General features: G+C 51.8%; 1 protein-coding gene across 4 annotated transcripts in view; it reads right to left on the reverse strand.

Annotated features, from left to right (window-relative positions):
- The window catches only part of ZNF536 (zinc finger protein 536), a 424,021-nt gene extending 410,526 nt beyond the window's left edge, over positions 1 to 13,495 (reverse strand). For 2 of the 4 annotated variants that reach the window (XM_045076010.1, XM_045076009.1), the window contains exon 1: positions 12,881 to 13,494. The gene's annotated coding sequence lies outside the window, so the exon portion shown is untranslated. Of the gene's footprint in view, positions 1 to 9,903; positions 10,714 to 12,880 lie in introns of those variants that run through there. The other 2 variants (XM_045076008.1, XM_004765224.3) reach the window with 2 other exon arrangements.
- Between the last annotated feature and the right edge of the window lie 322 nt (positions 13,496 to 13,817).

Below are 13,817 nucleotides of genomic sequence, written 5' to 3' on the forward strand. Positions count from 1 at the left end.
GGTTCAGGCCAGGCACCAAGAGTCCCAGTCCAAAGGGTAGAGGTGGCCCACATATCACAGGCCCAAGGGCCATTCAGAGAACACAGCGTCACCATCAACCAATTGCACGACACTGGACAAGTGTACCCCCATGCATAGGCCAGGCTTCACTGTCTCCATCCCATGGCAGAGGAGGTTGGAAGGAATAAATTAAATGATACTTTGTATTTTAAGGCCAAGGCCACCTATGTAATAAGCACTTGATAAATGCTAGCAGTTTATTTATATGATCTGATCTTGGTTTCAAATTTCCCCCAGGAAGATGGGATTTTGCTTTTTAATATTACATCACTAGGGTATTCTTCACTTTCTAAGGATGGCTGGCATTTTCCTTTTGTCACAGTTTTGGGATCTCTTCTAGTGAGGGCAAGCCAACACAAACTCCACCTTTTCGCCAGAAGGAACATGTAAAGGAGCTGCGTTCAACTCCCCACCTCTCTTGTGGGTGACCCATCTTGTATGCAACGGCCACAAGTTCAATGCAATTTTATCGTTCATGCTTAAGTATGAGGGTCCCTTGAAATCAGCATGTGATTGTATGCCTGGACGCAAATCAGCTGAGTCTCTAACACACACATACACACATACCTGTGTACCCGTGTGTGTGTATGTGTCTGTGTCTGTGTTTACCCTGGAACCCGGCACCTTAGAAATCATCAACACTGCCTTCACTATCACTTTTGTCTTGATACAACAGCTCCAAAGTGATTCTGTTCTTGTTCACGGCGCCCAACGTGCCTAAGACACAGAATGCACTTAATACATATTTTTTAAAAGAATGAATGAACGAACAAATGAATGAATGAATGAATGAATGGCAATCCCTCCTTGGGGTCTTTGACTTTGGTCCAGGGCAAGAATGAAAAGCAACGTCCATTACATTCCCACCAAGATCCCAGGAACCTGTAGGGTTGCTTGTGTGTGCCCACAAAGGTGTGCATGCAGACGTGTGTATGCATGTGTATGCGTGTGTGTGTGTGTGTGTACGTGTGTGTGTGTGCACGTGTGTGTGCAGCCTGGAAACATGGTGCTAACGTTTCATGGATTGGAGTGAGCATGTTTGTTTAGTGAAGACTTAAACCCCACCCCCACCCTTTCCCCCTCCATGAACTCAACTGACCCTTTAAAATGCATCTTCTGAAACATATAGGAAATCAATCAGCTGATACTTATTGATCCCTGGGTAAATAACTCCAAAGGCCAGCCAGGGAAACAAAGGAGGGAAAGACAGTTCTGCGCCAGGCTATGCAAATGACTGATGCCCACAGTTTCTGGTGGGGTTTCCCTTTCTAAAATTTTTAACAAAATGTATAAAACAAGCATGAAGAGTAGCTGGCCATTTGTTGAAGAGCTGCTCTCGGGACTCATTAATTAATCATTTCTTCTTTTAATCCTGATGACTCAATTAGGGGGGAAGAATTAGTCCAATTCTACTGATGTGAAAACTGAGGTTTAAGGACAGAAATGTCCTGCTCACAGGGAGCTCACAGGTGGAGGAGTGGGAAGCAAACCTGGCCCCATCTGACTGGCTCTAAGCCCTGTATCACTTTGTCACACGGCTTAAAAACAAAACAAACAAACACAAAAATGCTTTCCAGCTCTTCCGCATTTACAGACTTGATGTTTCCAGTTCCATGAACTAAACATCTTCATCATGGAACAAGGATGGGAGCATCTCTAAAAATTAAATCATGCAAAAAAAACTAACCTATAGATATTGATACACCAAGCAACGCATGCACTATGCAACTCTTCTAAAAACGTCTAATTAGCAAATAAAAACGCACATAAAGAATTCCCTCTTTAGGCTCTCCTCCTTCAGAAGCAAGTGGGAAAACACACGAAGTTTCCTTGAGTTAATCTAAGGGTTAACGGTTGGCCGATGATAGAGATTAACAAAAGGAGGGTGCCCTTGGCTCCCCAGTCCAGCAATGATTCGATTTGCCTGCCTTCAAGATGATGGTGGTGAGCAAGCACTAACTACCATATTAGAATTTTGCATTCGATTCTGCTCAGTCCTCTGAGTCCTAGAGAAATAAGCATCCCTACCCCCCAGCCTCCTCAGGCCACCTGGCCCCTTTCACAATGACCTCCACGGGAGGCCAGCCTCAACCTGAAGTGAGTCACAGAGGCAAAGCCCAACTCGAAAGTCTGTCCTGAGGAACGAAGCAGCTGAAAACCACTCATTCTTTAGATCAATGAGCAAATTATTTTATTGAAGGTGGTATTTGGAGATCACACACAAAAATTACATGATTTCTATCTCGGCAATATTATCATGCAAAAGTTTTCTTAACAGCAAACCCCCTGTTGTCCCCAAGGTCCACACATGGGCCTGGTACTTTTCACCGGAGCAGTGCAGGGCAAGCAGAGCCTGAGGGGAAAAAAAAAAAAAAAAGAACATCTCACACACACACAGGTCTAGCTCCTGTCAGCTGCTGGAGATGGAGACATGAGGAGGAAACGTGAGGTTCAAGTAGCTCGTATGGAAAGGGCCCTATGTCAAAATGCGGCCAGGTCTTCTGGGAAGGCTTGGGAAAATGGTACCTACTCGGATATCTGGAATATATTACTTGACCTCACCAGACAGCCATCACCACAGAGTAAACATACCAACAGGCACAGCATACGCTTCCCCCCAAAGACATGCCGGATCACCACTTCTTACATCACAGAAGCATTGTCACGGGAAATGCCTATCAGATGACCAGCCCCTGCATGAGTCCATCGTTTAAGTCACGCACTTAAGAAAACCACTGTGTCTTCCTTGGGGTGGCAGCAGTCGGTGCAGAGGCCCTGGCTACCCTACAGCCTTAATCAACACATATGCCGATGATGGGAATGTTTGCATCATCTTGTCTGTTATTTCTTTTGCTTCCAGAATAGGCTGGATGAGAAATTTAAATGGAACTAAATTCCCGTACACCACCCCCCCCCACCAGCAAACTTTAACAAAAGCTCTCCCAACATACTTCCAGAATATGTGTGCAGAGGGTGACACAGCTGAAAAGAAAGGGGGGGGGGGGATTGAAACAAAACAAAACAAAAAACACACAGAAAACAGATATTAAGTTGTCAAGTCAGTGATCTCAGAAAAAAAAAAAACTGCAGACAGAGTGTCTGGCGTTTTGCTTAAGAAATGGAGCATCTGAAGTCCGTGGGAGCTCAAGGCCCGCCTGTGGCTTCTGAGGGCTCGGGAGCTCCAGGTCCAAGTCTGGAGTGGCTGGGCAGGGCTCAGGGAGAGGAGTGGCCTCGAGGACCGGCCCGGAGGCGGCCCTCCACCATCAGAGGAGGTTTCGGGCTGTGCAGATTAAATCCTTTCATGTCGGCAGCATGTGGTGGCTTTGCTTCCTCCCCGAGTTCCCACACTACACTTTTCCACCTTTTGAACTCCTCTCCGGCTCTCCCGAGCTGGGATGCCACCCACCGGCGCTGACCTTCTCTGGGGGGTGAGGGGGAACGCTCGTGCATAAAGTTTCTCGGCTGCTGCGAGAAGCCTGTACGGAGTGTAATTAGCACGTTCAGCCATGTTTCATCAGTGAGATGCTCTCCGCTCCGTACAGATTCAAGGCTGCTGAAATAGCCACTTGGCATCCGCAGATTACAACCCCCAAACTGGGAGCCCTGGCCGAGGAAGCAAAATAATTAAAGCGCTTTAGCTGTAATTTCAATAAGATGTCCCACCCCCTTCAATGGGCTTCACAGAAATGACAGCCTTTCTGTAATAATTTGGAAGGCTTTGCCTGACTTGACTTTAATAGAATTTAAAAGAGAATTAGATTTTTTTATCTTAAGGAACAAAAACAAAACAAAACAAAAAAAATCTGTGTGCCACTTTTTTCTCGATCCAGGAAGAAATGTTCTTAGATATTTTGAAAGGTAAAATTAAATCATGGAGCTATTCGAAGAGATTAAAATTTATATACAATATGAACACGTTCTGGGATCTGTTTGCTTCTCTGTAGCTGATAGTTTAGCTGATACAGTTTCCAAATATTTTCTTCCTCTTGAAAACGAATTTACAACAATACGTGTGTTCTCCAAGTCGCAGGTCTGAGGGTACATTTTGAACTTCCACGTGAAAGACCAGTTGAATAGGCCCAGGAAAGGATGATTTTGCCATTGTTCATGCCGAGAGCTGTATGTGGAGGCAGGAGCGCAGGCCAGGGGCACAGCCCCATCTCCCAGGCTGATCCTGCTGGCTTCTAATCCTCTGTTGGCCTTGGTGAAGCCTGGTGGCTTCAACAAGTGTCACAGTTCCCAGTCTGCCCAAACTGCTGAGCGATGCCCTTCACTGGGCTGTTAAGAGAACTCAAGACGATAATGGGCCCAAGGTGCAGAAGGCAGGAGGCAAGGCCTGACCACGGACCGCCATCACAGGTGCTGACGCTCTGGCCCTTGGCACAAGTACGTGGACGGGCCCCAGACCCTCCCTCCTCAGGTGCCCAGAAACGACAGAATACAGTAAGCATCAATGTTTACTGACCTACAGAAAACCCCCTAAGGCCCGACAACCGAACCCTTCCAGGAGTCCAAATCTCATCCAAATCTGTAGGAATTATGTGGGAACCTCAGATGTGCAAGTGAGAACATCATTATGATTAGGGCTGAATGGGCATTTCTGGGATTAATCTCGATTTGAGGCACTCTATGGGTTGGCTTTTACAATCGAAACAGAGCTTACTTCACCCTGAGTTAGGAGTTCTTGTGCATGTGTAATTAGATAACAAAACAACAAAAAGCTAAAAAAAAAAAAAAAAAAAAAATCACGAAGGAGGCTGATGGTCCCCGATGGATGGAAAAGGTAGAGTGAAGCCAGGGGGAGCTGGCAGACCAGGCTCCGGTGCTGGAGGACCAGCAGGGAGAGAGAGAAGCAAGAGCCAAGCCTACCTCGGTAATGAAAGACCCCACTAAACACAGCTCAGGTAATCAAAGCTATAATGCATTGATAGAAAACTTGCAGGTTAATGTCAGTGCAAGCCTACGGTGATCATTTTTCCCGTGTCAAAATGGCACTTAATTTTCTCATTGTGAAGCCAGAGAGTAAGAACGGGTAGGTTAGAAGAGGGGTGAAAACCCTACAAACTGGTTCTCCTTCCAGCATCTCTTAATGCCCTCAAAGCAGCTTCGTGGTGTTCCTGCCGCTGCCTACCTGGAGGGCCCCACCCTGGAAGAAAGAAGCCTTGTTTTGGCCGGCCAGAACCTTCTCTACCTGCCCGTAAAGCCCCCTAGCCTGGTGTCAAAAGGCATCGAACAAGCTTCTTGGGGGCAGTGAGGAAACCTCAGGGGTCTGGCCAGGAGCGCGCCTCCAGGAAGGGGAAAAGCTCAGCCATAGTGGAGGGCTGAATCCTGTCCGTTCCTAGAGCCACTGCCCACCCCCCTCCCTGCCTGAGGTTCCCTTCCTGAGACTGCGGACAAACACAGTACCAGCTCTCATTGAGAGAGTGCAAGGACTAAATGAGGAAAGTCCTTAAAACCCATGCCTACCTCATAGTAAATGTTCAAAAAAACAAAAACCCACTATCCTCATCCTGCCAGGAGGATGCCCAGCCTCAACCCTGAGACCAAGACCTTTCCACTTCTTGGTTTGCATATGGCAGTCAGAAGACCCAAAACCAAAATTCTCACCCCCAGGGCCAGGTTCAGGGTATAGCCTATGTAAAAACAGAGTGGAGCCCCACACATTCGCTCCAGACACTGTCCACTCATGATGATTCCACTATGCCAGTCCTCCTTCTTCTTGGGTTCCCTAGGTCTGCCCCCGTTTGAGGCAGGGCCCAACTTCCTGCTATCTCAGGGTATGGGGGTATTTCTGTCTCCCACCAGCCTGGGCTGAGTGTAAAATCTCCCCATGCTCCTGGGGATGGCCAGGACAAGGCCTGGCATGTGGAAGTCCTGGGAAAGGAGCCTCATCTCCCCCCAGGGGACACATGGAAATGTCTGAGGAAATGTCTCATGGTCACAACTGGAAGGTGCTTCTGGCATCTAAGCACCCTACAATGCACAGGACAGACTCCCACAAGTGGGTAATGCCCACAGGGCCACTGCGGAGAAGCCCTGGTCTCAGAAATCAATGCTCGGGTTAGTCTAGTGAACTGCACCCAAGGCCTTACTCTGAATCTTGTCTCTTTTTAGGCAGATAAACCTGACCCGGAAACTAGGAATGTAGTTTGTATGTCCTTTGCTGTTGCAAAACTCCAGTATAAGAAAAAGACCAAAGACCTACAATGATTTTGGAAAAGTCAAAGTGGGTGGGTAGGGATCCTCAAGCAGCCAACGGACCCAGCTAAGACCAGCGCTGATCTCTGCACAATGAAGGTCCACTGCAGAGAGTCAACAGAAGCCCGTGGATGGCATAAACTATGCGGGAAGGCCTCCCGTGCCAGCCCCCAGGCACTGCAGAAACCCAGCTGGGTGGCTGGTTAGTAGTCCACCTTCCTGAGATGACGTCCATCTATGTCTGCCCTCATATGGGGAAAAAAATGGGTTAGGTGAGGAATCTAGACAAAGTGGCCTGCCTTGCCCAGGATCTGTATCCCGAGCACCTATGTTTCCCTCTGCTGCACACATACACTCACAAACTCACTAATATGCCCTGAGTGGTACAGTTGTGGGCAAGAAGGAGACCATCCTGGTGTAGGTGATTGAAGCAGGCAGCACCCTGCCCAACCCATACACACACATAGAATCATATGTGCAAGCACACACAAGTATGCACACACACACACGTACACACACCAGCATCACCACGATGGAAGACCTCGACCTGCCTGCACGTAGGACCCCCGAGCTTAGCTCGGCTCCTTACCCCTCTGAGGACATTCAGTTCTTCCAAGGTGGCCCAGACAGTCTAGACCTGAGTCTCCTTGACAAAAGGCCTCTCTCCCAACAACTCCCAACCAGGTACTGCTCAACCAGTGAGAACACACAGTGAGCCCCACAAGCCAGGCAGAGCCTGCCCACCACCACCCCCCTGACTTGCCCTGGGACTGCTTCTTTCCCTGTTTCTCCAAAGTCATGCCACGGTGCATCCTGGAAGGAGCATGCCAGTGTGAAGGGCAGGTGTGGTTTCACAGGGAAAGCCCCCTGCTCATGAGTCCTTATTAGCAGAATAGAGTCTCTCCAATGCCAGTGAACTTGTGCCTTGCTTTCAGACCTCACAATCTGAACTGCACAGCCTGAGAAGGCCACCTGACCACAAGTGTCCCTCCAGCCCAAATCTAAGGCCTCCCCAGAGACAGGAAAAAGCAGGGCTAAGCCATCACCTGCTCTAGGTTATGGAGGAGATGTTCTGGGACTTTTGTCCTCAGCACGGACAAAAGTTGACCTGGACAAAGCTCACTTCTCTTGTTAAACTTGCGTCAAGTCTCACTTTAAATAATGCTGAGGACAAAATGCAAGCTGATATTTCAGCTTACTTAAAAGGCTTATTAAAAACACTAAATCCAAAGATGTTAAAAAGCTATAATTGTCCTCATTCAAACTGGAAAAATAAATCTATTTGCTTTCTTCTTTTATGATCCTCTTCTTTAAAAAAAAAAAAAAAAAAGTTCATCTATATTCTCATGTGCATCACTGCTGTCTTTCTTTCCCTCCATTCAAGGCACTTTAAAAACACCTGTGCCATTCATAGCCAACTTTTGAGCAAAAGGCAGCCACGTCTGGGGAAAGCTGTTTAACTCTGATTTCCTTATGCTTCAGATAAGCTTGTCTTGCTCAAAAAAGTACGATGGAGTTCAGAGTTCATTTGAATGGGCTTGTGGATTTTATAGGTCTGCACTGATGGAAATTTCTTTAGTTACCTAAGGCAGGGCAGACAGCCTAATCGCTCAGCTTTTCGGGGCTCAGCAGGCCGTGGTTCTACATCTCAGCATTGCCTTTTGGACCCAAAGGGTAACTCTGGTTAGTAGGGCTGCACATCCGGCCACCTCCCTGTCCCCTCCCATCATAGGAGTTACTGGCCTCCGGCTCGGCCCAGATCAGAGCAGTGTGACTGTCGCTCCCTGCCTGCCCCAAGTCTTCCGTGAAGATAGCCCCAGCCAGCAGTTAACTTGCTGAGTGGTGAGGATCTCAAGCCTGCTCAGAAGTGAAGCACTCCAGGCACAGAACAAGATGGGTTTTCAGAGCAGTGGTCCAAGAGAATGCAAATTTATCGAAAGCGCTTTCTCCAGGTTTTCCATAATTAGCATTTATGTCTCCAGGAACTGTCTCCCTGAACCCAGTTTAGGGTGAAAGCATTTTAGAGACTTTCTCTGCAGATGACATATGAGGTACTAACCTTTTTTCATATGCCCAGATGTTAAGTTCATTTTCATCACATTTATGCAAATTTCATTTGAACAGTAAATCAAAAGAAATCTTAAATCATTGTACACTATTTAAAAATCCACACTAAATCCGGTTTACTTGCAGTGATATTAACATCGAGTCACAGTTAAGGGACTGAAGGTAAGAAGCAGATGTCACAATCCCCTCTTCCATGCAGTGGCCCCAGAGCTACCTGGGGTCCCCACCATCCATCAGATCCTGGACTCAAGTCCAGACAACTGGACTCAAGTTTTGCCAGATGAGAGGAGTTCCAGAAATGAAACCCTTCTAAAAGTTTTCCAAACTATAGGACAACAGGGGTCTCTCGGTCCAGGGGCCCATCGTCCATGTCAGTATCTGGACTGAGACAGGACAAAGTTCAAAGGCAGGGGCCCAGTGGTGAGACTTCTGGCAGCTCGCTCCCTCCTCAGTGGGGGGAAAAGTTAATTCCTAGGGCTCTGCAGGCCTGTATTTGTCAAGGCGCTGGACGTCAGTGCTATCATTACCAAGCAAATCAGCCAGGCGGTTAATGGTGGAATCAGGAGACATTTGCACTCTGCTATCAGAATGACATCATAACTAAAGCAGCCTTCAGCCAGAAGCCCTAGGCTCTCCTCAAGCAGAGGCCAGAGGGCTGCCAGGGGCGCCCCCCTGTGACTCCCCAGGCTGCAAGCTGAGTCCCTACCCCTTCCAGGCAGGGTGGTGGGCCCAGCCCCCAGCAAGTTCCTAGGCAAACAGGAACTAGGGTTACAGTTTTCTCCCCAGCTATTGGACTTTCCCCCAGGTTCTGAACACTGTAAATAATACTAATAATATCTTGTGTATTTTTCATAAAATTTAAAATACTATAAAACCACTTTCCTCGACAGGCAAGGGTTGGTATTTTATTAACGCAGCTCCATTTTGGCTCTAGCATTTATGGCATTTCCAACAGAACTGTCAATCTCTCGGTGACCCTGTCTAGCAGGAAAGCTCTGCACTCTCTCCTCTGAGCAGCAGAAATAAACGATGCTGGGGAGATGGGGAGGCAAACGAAGGGAGAAGCCCTTCCTGCTCTTGTTTTGGCTGCTTTTCTTTTTAAAGCACAGCCGATCACATTCACACAGAGACACATACACATAGCCAGAATCACAAACCTTAGAATAATGGGGGAGGCATTTGGCGAACGAGCTGCATCCGCGGCGCGAAGAGCAGCCGGCCCCGCTCGCTCGCTCACTCGCTCGCAGCTCTGCCCTCCACGGCAGCGGCGGGGACCGACTACTAGCCCGGGACCCGAGATGCCCAACTCCGCCGCGCCCCAGAGGTCGCCTCCGGAGTCTCGTTACAGGTACATGCGTGGCCCAAACATCTCACCTGGCCCGAGAAGTCGGGAGACAGAGAAGAAAAAGTTCTGCGAGCTGCCAGCCGGGAGCCCCGGAGCCCGCGGCCGCAGTCAGTCCTCCCGCCGGCGAGCCTCCCGAAGCCCAGGCCCGCCGGCAGCGCGCGGCTCCGGGCACCTCACTGGCCGGCTTTGCGCGCTAACCCCGGGGCGCGCCGAGGCCACGGCAGGGCACTTACTTGGCACTCGCTTTGGAGCGTGCAGGTCGTCGCGGTGTTCACTTGGGTTTTCAAACAAGTTTCAGGGAGGAAGAAGGAGGGGGAAAAAAAAAAAGATCCAATTATGCAAATGGGCTCCGGACTGGGAGGCACGCTCTGGATCTGACGCGGCTACTGTACGAGTTCTCGGAGCAGCCCCGGGCCGGGCAGATTTATGCGGGCGCGTCACGGCTACGCCAGGTCCCGCCGCCGGAGCATCTCGAAGTTAATTAAAGCGGTAATGTCCACTTTCCCGGCGACCCTCCGTGCGCGGGTTTACTGTTTCACCGTCCAGCCCGACCCGGGCGAGGGCGGGGGCGCTTTTCCCCACGCCTCTCGTCCTTCCCTCTTCTTGCTCCCCCTCTTTTTCCTCTTTCCCTCCCTCCCCCCGTTTTTCCTCTCTTTCGTCTCTTTAAGTCGCCTGCCTTCCACTCAGTGAACAATGAACAAAGATGTGAGTGATGGGAAAAGATCGCCCCCTCCCAACCCCAGCAGTGAGCAAAGCCGGTCTTAAAGTAAAAACCCAGTTGCTAATATCAAACGGGGAAAGAAAACAGTGCGTTCCCAGCCTGCACCCCCCCATACCCACACACGCACGCACGCACGCTCACCCCACCCCAAGTTCACCTAAGCCCTGGCTGGGGGCGGGGGCGCCAAGGCCAGGGCTCCAGGGGCTGCCCAACTCGCCAGAGACACCCGGGACACCGGAGACCAGGGGGCGGCGAGCGCTCAGGCCAAGCTCGCTTCCCGTGCCCCTCCCCGCCTGCCCGCTCCCCCCACCACCCCCGTCCCGACCCCCTCCTCGCGTCTACACCGGCCAGCCGGGCCCGGCGGCCCGCTCGGGCTGCCCGGCGGCCGGATGCGCTCAGCAAACGCGGCCCCTGTCGGATTTCTGCTAAACTGCACGGCGGCGGCGGCGGCGACTGCCGGGAGAAGGCGCAGGAGGAGCGGGAGGCCGGCACCGCGCGCGCACTCACCCCGCCCGGTCCACTGCCCCTGGCCGGTGCCCGGCCGGCCGCCCGCTCCCACCCGCGCGCGCACCGGCGCCCCCACCCGCGCCCCCGCACGCACCCGGCGCCCAGCCCCGCAGGCCAGGACGCCGCGCAGCCGCCGTATTTTCTGCTAAAGTGAAAACGAAGGCGGCTGACAAATCACGTCTCCTGTGAGGCACTCGTTAGACATAACAATATCCGGCAAACAAAACCCAGCCGCGGCTGCGACCGGCGCGCGGGGCTGGGACCCCGCCCTGCCCCTCCTCGGCCCCCTGCTCCTCGCCACTGCCCCGCCGCCCCTACCCAACCCCCCAAATGATCGGGGGCTGTGTCCACGTTCGCCAAGAGGCGGACAGTAGGAACGCTCACAATACCGAAGTGAAGGGGGGGGGCAACTTTCCACCTGTCCCCAAAGAAAGCCCTGCTGGAGTTTCCTCAGAAGAGTTACGAAGAGAGGGGGTGGGGACAGATCTCTCTGCCCAGCATCCCCTTTTCTTTCTTTCTAACTTCTCCGGCGCCTGCGTTTCCACCTTCCGCTTCACGTACACCCATCTATATAGGGATATCTATATTTTAAATTATTTGCAAAACTGCAACAGATGGGCGCGTCGAGATCTGGACACTTTCCTACTCATCATCAAAGAAAAGCTCCCCCCCCCCTTTTTTTTTTTGCCTAAAATACATCCCGGTCCCGCCTACGACTGTTTTCCTCAATTCTTGATCTTCAAAAAATAATGTCTTGAAGCAAACAGAAAAGGTTTATCAGCAAAGATCATTCTCCCCCCCAGCCATACATCTGGGCTAGTGGATCAGTTCCCCCAAACTGCACTGTTCCCAAACGCCCCCAGCCCTGCATTTCCTCCGCCTTCCAGGGCCCCCACTCCTGCACTCCCTCACTCCCATTGGCCTCATTTCTCCAGCCCAGGGCTGGCCGGCTCAATTCCCTCCATAAACCTGTTACTTATTTCTTTCTTTATTTGTATCTTTGGCCCCCGGCTTGGCCCCAGAGCCTGGGCTGGGCCGGGGCAGGTGCTGCAGACGCCGCCTGCGCTGGCAGGCATCAAGGCCTTTTTCTAGGGTCGCGGGTTCGGACCCTGGCACCCCGGCCCTGCGGAGCCCCCGGCCTCGGCCTCGCCCGGCTCCCGGGCCACAGGAGGCCAATGAAAACACAAAATGGCAGGTCTCAGAGGCCCTTGGCGCCCGCAAGTTTGACACACTGTAAGCATCAGCTAACTTTGATTAAGGGGAAAAAAAAATGATTACAAATTAGCCTCTCTCCCCCCCGGCGGCGGGGCCGGAATCCCGCAGCGAGCGGCGAAGGGAGAAAGGGAGCGAGGAGCGCCCGAGTCTCAGGCAGAAGAGAAAATGGGGAAAGTCACTTGAGCAGAAGTTTCCGCGGCTCCAGCCTCCCCCTCTCCAGACGACTCCCCCCACCCCCCAGACCCTTTTGAAAGTTTCCCGGGGCCTGAGAGCGGCGCGCGGGCCGCGCGCGGGTTGGGGGGGCGCGGGCTGGGCCCGGAGCTGGGCGCGGGGTCCGGCTCGCGCCCGCGGCTCGCGGCCCGGCGACTCCTTTTCAAAGTAACGGTCCCGGGACCGCGGGCGGGGGAGGCGGCGGCCCAGGCGCGGGTCCCGCTCGCCGCCGAAGTTCTCTAGCGCCATTCGATGCCCGGCGGCCGCCGCTTTCTCGGTTTCTTCCTCTTTTTTCCCCCCGCTGACAGCTTCTCTCGCCAACGTCACAGCCACGGATATTTAATTAGACCGTATTTTTTAATCGCGATGGGGCGAGAAGGAGCCCGGCGGCAGGCCTCGCCGAGATGGGGAGGGGGAGGGGACGGGGGGGCCACGCCAAGAGTCCAAACTCACTTTGCCACCTCCCGGACGCCGGCCCCCCCGACCCGTCGCGCCCCCCCCGCCCCCACCCCCACCGCGCCGCGCCCCGCGATCCCCCCCACCTTTGTTTTCCTTACCTTAAACATTGAAACGCGGGCGTCGGGAGCAAACTCGGGCACGTAAACGGAGCGTTGTAAAAGATTGTGTTCAATGAATAATGAAACATGTCCACATGATTGACTTGATCATTTTCCGGGGCTGAGGGGGGACGGGCGCCCTGCTCGCGCGCCTCGCTCGCCCACTCGGCAGAGCCCTGTGAACTGTTCCCAGCCCAGCCGGGGCAGGGCGGGCTCGATTTTCATCTGCCTCTTTTCAGAATCGCCCCGTTCATTGATACTCATCACCCAGCCCCAGCAGACATCCCCATCCCCGGCTCGGCCTCCCCCTATCTGGTAGGTGAAATGCATTGTACCATTAAAAACGCTCTCCATTGTCGCCCTGGCATAATTCACAGCAACTAGATAGGTCTTGCGGCATTTAGCTTTGATGAGCCAGAGACTGAACCCTTGATATAATAATCTACAAAGAATGGTGTGTGATCGTCCATTTTTTCTCTCTGTCTAGCAACTAAGAAACCATTTAACACAGCGCAGCTTGCTTCTGACCTTGAGCTCATGTAAACACACTTATTAAAATCTATCTATTCTCCAAGAGCTACATTCTGATTGTCAGACTCGTTACTGAGACATATATCAGCCCCTTCGCTTGTCACTACTTTGCATTCCTGCCTTTGACTAAAGAATTTTTTATCCAGCCGAGAGGGAGAGAGAGATTGCCACAGAGGGAGAGGAGAGAGAGACGGAAAGGGGGAGAGGAAAAAGCTTAATTCTTACCTGCTCCTGAAACTATTTAAAGTCTGTTTCTTTTCTGGGGGAAAAAAAAAAAAAAAAAAACTCCCGGGTGAATCTCGGTGGACAGCGGGACGCGGAGAATCAGTCACAGCCCGGGCGTTTAAGGGAGTCATCAGCGATCAAATGACGTTGATCCGCGCTGTAACCTTGTGGCGTATTTAAT

The sequence above is a fragment of the Mustela putorius genome, unplaced genomic scaffold, assembly GCF_011764305.1.
Source record: "Mustela putorius furo isolate JIRA1106 unplaced genomic scaffold, ASM1176430v1.1 tig00000174_pilon_pilon_pilon, whole genome shotgun sequence".
In the NCBI taxonomy this organism is placed as follows: domain Eukaryota; kingdom Metazoa; phylum Chordata; class Mammalia; order Carnivora; family Mustelidae; genus Mustela; species Mustela putorius.